We start from the raw sequence: 6,000 nt of genomic DNA, 5'->3' as shown, positions 1-6,000 counted from the left end.
GTTTTAGGTTCCAGTCGGTGCCATTTAGGAAACATTTTCTGATCAGTAAAAATCAGTAGACCGTCAGTCATGTATATCTAAGGAACAGTAAAATAAAATTAGCAGATGATATAAATTACCATAGCTTTAATGTGATGTATCTATCTATTTTGGAGCCTTGCTTGCATTGACATGGGCATAATTTTATATCATTAATCCAATATTGCTTTTTGAATAAAAACTAGCACACTGAAAACATATTCTTTAATGCTAAAATAGTAAAGTAAGTCTTAGACCATGCAACAGGTGATCTTACCGATTAGTAGAAGGGTTAACCATGTATGCCTTCCCCCAACCCAGACACCTCACTGTGTCGGTTACACACAGAGGCACAGTTCCTAATGGCAGAATCTATTAGAAAGCACAATCTTCTCCCAAGGGAGATGGTAGAAGTCCTGTCACTTGAGAGATATAAAACTACACTTGGCGAAGCACTAGGGAGCTGAGAGTGCCTGTACTCAATCCTCAGGACAGTACACGTGACCTAGGGCGGCTTTCATCCCTTAATGCCTCTGATTTTCTGGGTGTTTTAATAGCTACCTCATTTTTAAGTAGATGAGCAACAGTCTGTTTTTTTTAATGGAAATTTAGTTTGGTCTATAAAGTGTCAAGACAGAGGTGACAAGACAAACCACAAGGGGACGGAGGAAGCCTCGTGGAACTGTAATTGATTTAGAGGGGGGTCAAGCAGCATATGAAGGCTTAGCAAAGGCCTCGGCTCTTTTCAAATATTTTCAGTTCAAGGAAACCCAAAACACATTTGGCTAAACACTTTTCTCTTAATTTTCAAACCCATGTGTATTTCAAGGGAAATTTAATCCATGTGTTTCTGATTCATTTACACTTAGCTCATCAAAATGTGGTTTCGTAAGACCCATTTGATGTCTAAGAAGCCTTGTGAGCTTTTTCATAAGTATCCCCCCCACCCCAGCCTTTTCTTTTTCTCAACCAGGAAGTTGCATTTTGCCAAGAGTCAATGGAACTTCAACCAGAAAAGACCCAGTTTGGGATCTTGGAATCCTGGAAGCTGGTGAGAGTTAATGAGCAGGGAGGGGTGGATGAGACCAGTCCAGACCGCATAAGTGTTCTTATTCCTAATGGGCTATCAATTCTAATGTTTTGAAACATCTTCTTTTCTCAGTTTATAGTGGGAAATTCATCTTAAATTCTTGAAAATCTTGTAGAAATCACAATAACGCATTTTGTTACAGGATATAGTATTGTCAAATGAGCTGCTAATTGTCCACTAACTTGTCTCTGGGTAATGAGCAAGAAGGGCAGTAGTGACATTTTTACCTCAGAGGCAATTATAAAGAAGGCATTCCAAACAAGGCACATAGGTGCACAACCGGATACCAGTGTTTGAGAAGCTGAGACAGGAACACTACAGGTTTGAAATCAGTAGTTAAGTGACTTAGCAAATTAGCAAGACCCTGCTTCAAAATATAAAATAAAATAGGGTTGAGGATGTACCTATGAGGCAAAACTCCTTTGGGTTCAATCTCAAAAAGGAAGCAAGAAGAGCAACAGAAAGGAGTAAGTCCAAAAGGTGTTTAGATTGGCTATTTTGCTATATTAAAAAAGTCCCTCTGCCTAGTTTTGTTGCTCTGTGCACAGCACTATTTTTTCTAAAGGAAGAAATAAGACAAAAAGACTCAGTGAATGTGCTGATTCAGGTGCACACAATCCCCTATCTCATTGCCGGGTTCCTAAAGAGCATCTGGGGTAAGGAAACGTGCATCCGGTCCATCCGTCAAGAGTCCATGTGAAAGCCAACAATGTTTGCACCTGCAGGATGAATTACATCGTTGGTGAGTGTGGGAAGCTACATAATGAGACAGCTGAGTGGCTGACACATTTCTTTCCTCCTGCTCCTACCGTACCTTCTTTTTCTACTTCCTTCCCATTTCCTACTCCTTTCTCTCTCTTTTCCCCATCTTTAGACAATCACCACTGGAGAATGGAGCAAATGCAGCACACTCATCCAAGGATGGGTTGACATGGATTACACATTGCTTTCATTTGGTTGTTCTTTGGATGAATTCTTCGTTGAGAACAAGATAATGAAAACCATACGGTCATTGAACACAAAAAAATCTGCCGTCACTTTGGCTGTTCCCTTGCAGCCCGTTTCGTTTTAGAAAGGCTGGTCCCTGAGTTTCTTCTCCTAGAAGATCCCAGCCAGGTGGAATCCTGCCTCCTATGGGCCTGCATGATTCAAAGAATACTGACTGCTTAACTCTCTGCTTTTACTCATACATCCGAGAACTCATTTGAATATCACATCTCTTGCTAACCTGGTATAGCTTGCGCAGCTTAACACTTAAATATTTGTATGAGTTCTGTTCTGAGACCTTCACTGCGTGGGCTCTAAAGGTAGAGGAGCTGGGATAGGTAACAAGTGAGAATTCAAAGAACACTAAAAGTTTCTAAAGCCTTTCTGACCTGAAAAATTGAACCACTGCCTAAAGGAAATGAATGCTTTGTGATGGTGGGTGAAGGTGCAGTGTACTTTTATTTCTAGGCTGGATTTTGATAATATGCTATATTACAAATTTTTAACTATGGCAGCAAGTTCACTCTACAGGTGTTAGGATGAATAACTATTCCTTGTTCCAAACTCCCATACCAGTGGAGGAAAAGGCTCAAAGCAATCAAAATACAGATTTTATTTTCAGTTTGGAAGTTCTCATTTGTTTTATACAATACCAAAGAGACATGATAGAAATACTGAATTCATTTGTGAAAACAGCAAGGTAAAAAGCAGCAATGGGGTTTAAATTTTTTAGAAATTTCTCTTAAAATTGGCTTGGGAGAATCTTTTGCCCTGATAGAACTTTTGAAAAAGTCAGTCTATTATGTCTAACTTCATTTTCTTTCTCAAAGATAAGTAATTGAGAATAAGAACTGTAGTCAGTGCATAAAACACAACTTTCATGCATCTTTCAATTGCTGAAGAAATGGTAACAAGTTCTTCAGTACAAATATATGTTTTGCTTGTGTGTGTGTGTGTGTGTGTGTGTGTGTGTGTGTCTGTCTGTCTGTCTGTCTGTCTGTCTGTGTGGTACTGGGGGTAGAACCCAAGAGCTTTCTACCCCTGAGCTATACTCCCAGACCTATTTTAGGTTTTATTTGGAAACAGGATCTTACTAAGCTACTTTGAGCCTTACTAAGCAGCTGAGGCTGGCTTCAAACCTGCACAATCCTCCTGTCTCAGCTTCCCAAGTACTGGGATTACTAGCGTCCACCACGACGCCTGACATGTTTTGCTTTTAATAATTAGAAATTTTTGTCATCATTGATCATGTAAAGATAGACTTTCCATAATATAGCATTATTGTATTTTGTTTCCCCTTTATGGGCAATGTATAAGCAAAGTGATTAAAAAGAAACATGTATTGCTAACATATTACTGAGAGATATAAAGGAATTCAGAATGATTTTGTCCAAACTCCTAATTTTGTGGCTAAAAATAAAAAAATCCAGAAAGATTAAAAGACTTGTTAAAAATTCTCAAGATGGCTTATATTGAATTGGAAAAGCTCATTTCTGAATACTAGTACAGTGCTATTTTAATAATTAACAAAAATTTCTAAGCTCAATATGTTCCCAGGACAGGACACATCAGATAAGACTCCAGAGATGATTTGTATGTGAAAAGTTCTCACTCAGAGATTATTTCATGTGAAAAGTTCTCACTAGGTAGAAATTCTAATGCATAGAAATGATTAAAGTGGAGCTCACACACTGAGGTGGACTGGAGTCCAGAACCTCATCAGGGGATTTCTTCTATCACCATCTCCAGATAGGTTCAGAGGTACTTGAAAAGAACATGAAGGATTCCTTAAAACCACCAAAACATCTTTCCTAAATGTAGTGGGTAGATCTCAGAGTGACTTACAATGACCCTAGAGAAAACTTCAGACTCAATAGCTTAAGCAACAGAAACTTATTTTCCCTCAATTTGGTTTGGCATTTAGAAGCCTGAGATCCAGGGCTGGTTTCCTCCAAAGCCTCTTTTGACTTGTTGATGGTTGTTTTACCCTTGTGCCTTTTCTGTATGTGTCTATCATCTTTTTTTTTCTTCTTCTTCTTCTTCTCCTTCTTCTTCTTCTTCTTCTTCTTCTTCTTCTTCTTCTTCTTCTTCTTCTTCTTCTTCTTCTTCTTCTTCTTCTTCTTCTTCTTCTTCTTTTTTGTGGTTCTGGGTTTCCTGGAACCCCTTCTACCTCTGGGCTACACTCCCAGACCTATTTTTATATTTTTATTTGGAAACAGGGTCTCTTAAGCCAGCGAGGCTGGCTACAAACCTGTGCGATCCTCCTGTCTCCACCTCCCAAGCCTGGGGATTACAATCTTGTGCCACCACGCCCAGCTTCATCTTTTTTTTTTTAAAAAGGATGCCAGTCATATTAGGCCAGGACACATCTTAATGAGCCATTTTAATGTCATATTAGGCCAGGACACATCCTAATGAGCCATTTTAATTTAATTACTTAAAGACAATATGCTTTGTTTCAATTGGGTCACTCTAACAGAATTTCTTAGATAGGGTGATTCTTATGAACCAAAATGTATTACTCAGAATTCAAGATGCCAGGGACAGTGATATCTAGGTTCCAGCAAATCTAACGTCTATTGATAACTTGCACTCTACTTCAAACATATTGCCTTCTTCTTCTGCATGGAAGACAGGCAAGGCTGCCCTCTAAGCTTTTTGTAGAAGGGCACTGATTCCATCACCAGGGGAAAGTTCTCAAGACCTAATTAATTTCCCCCAGTCCACCTTCAAGAATTGTCCCCTTGGTAATTAAATTTCAACATAAGAATTTCTGGGAAACATAAATATTTAGACCACAGCAGATTATCTGTGCTCTACACAGTTGTAAAATGTAAACACAGTTATATTCTGAAGTCCAGGGTGTTTGGGATTCCACATAGGATTTTTTTTGGAGGAGGGTTGTAGAGTCCAGGCCATAATACTCACCTTCCCATGTTCACATCTATTAATAATTACCTCCCTCTGGGAGTAGATGGAATATGGGAAAATGGTAGGAGTAATTCTATCCATGGCATAATAAATAACCTATTTTCTATCAGTCTGGCTCTAAAGGCTTTCTCTCTTACTGACGTGTATGTGTGAGTATGTGTGTGTGTGTGGGAGGTACTGAGGATAGAACCCAGGGGCATTCTACCTGCAAGCTATACCTCCAGCCCTCTTTCTTTCTTTCTTTCTTTTTTCTTTCTCTCTTTCTTCCTTCTTTTTTTCTTTCTTTCCTTTCTTCCTTTCTTTTTTTTCCCTTTCTTTCTCTCTTTCTTTTTTTGGGTACTGAGGATGGAACCTGAGGGGCATTCTACCTTTGAGCTACAGCCCCCAGCCCTATTTTTTAATTCTTTATTTTTGAAACAGGGTCTCACTGAGTTGCAGAGGACCTCACTAAGTAGCTGAGGCTGTCCACGAATCCCAATTTTCTCCCCAAATGCTGGGATTACAAGCATGCACCACCATGTCTGGCTTATTCTTTATTTTGAAACAACATCTCACTAAATTGAGGAGGGGCACACTAAGGAGCTGAGGCTGGCCACAAACCTTTGATCCTCCTGTCTCAGCCACCCAAGTACTGAGATTATAAGTGAATACCACCATGCCCCATTTTTATTGATTTTGAATTAGTTAAGTGGGTATGTTAGGAGGCCACAGGGCCAAAGGATGAGAGACCCTCCTGCCCATTACCTGCAAGGAGCCCCTCTCTTAGAGGTATGACCATAGCAAATGAATTTTGTCAGCAGCCTGAGTGAACTTGGAAGCAGATTCTTCATCAGCTGAGCCTCTAGATGAGAATCCTAGTCCTGACTCATACCTCTATCTTCCATCAGAGCCTTTCAGAGCTAAGCTGTGCATGGGCTTCTGACCTACAGAAACTTCAAGGTCATAAGTATGTGTTGTGGTTATTTGCTATAAAA

Source organism: Muscardinus avellanarius (assembly GCF_963383645.1).
Source record: "Muscardinus avellanarius genome assembly, chromosome: 2".
In the NCBI taxonomy this organism is placed as follows: Eukaryota; Metazoa; Chordata; class Mammalia; order Rodentia; family Gliridae; genus Muscardinus; species Muscardinus avellanarius.
The sequence above is the reverse complement of the archived record's forward strand: the minus strand, read 5'-3'. Positions refer to the sequence as shown.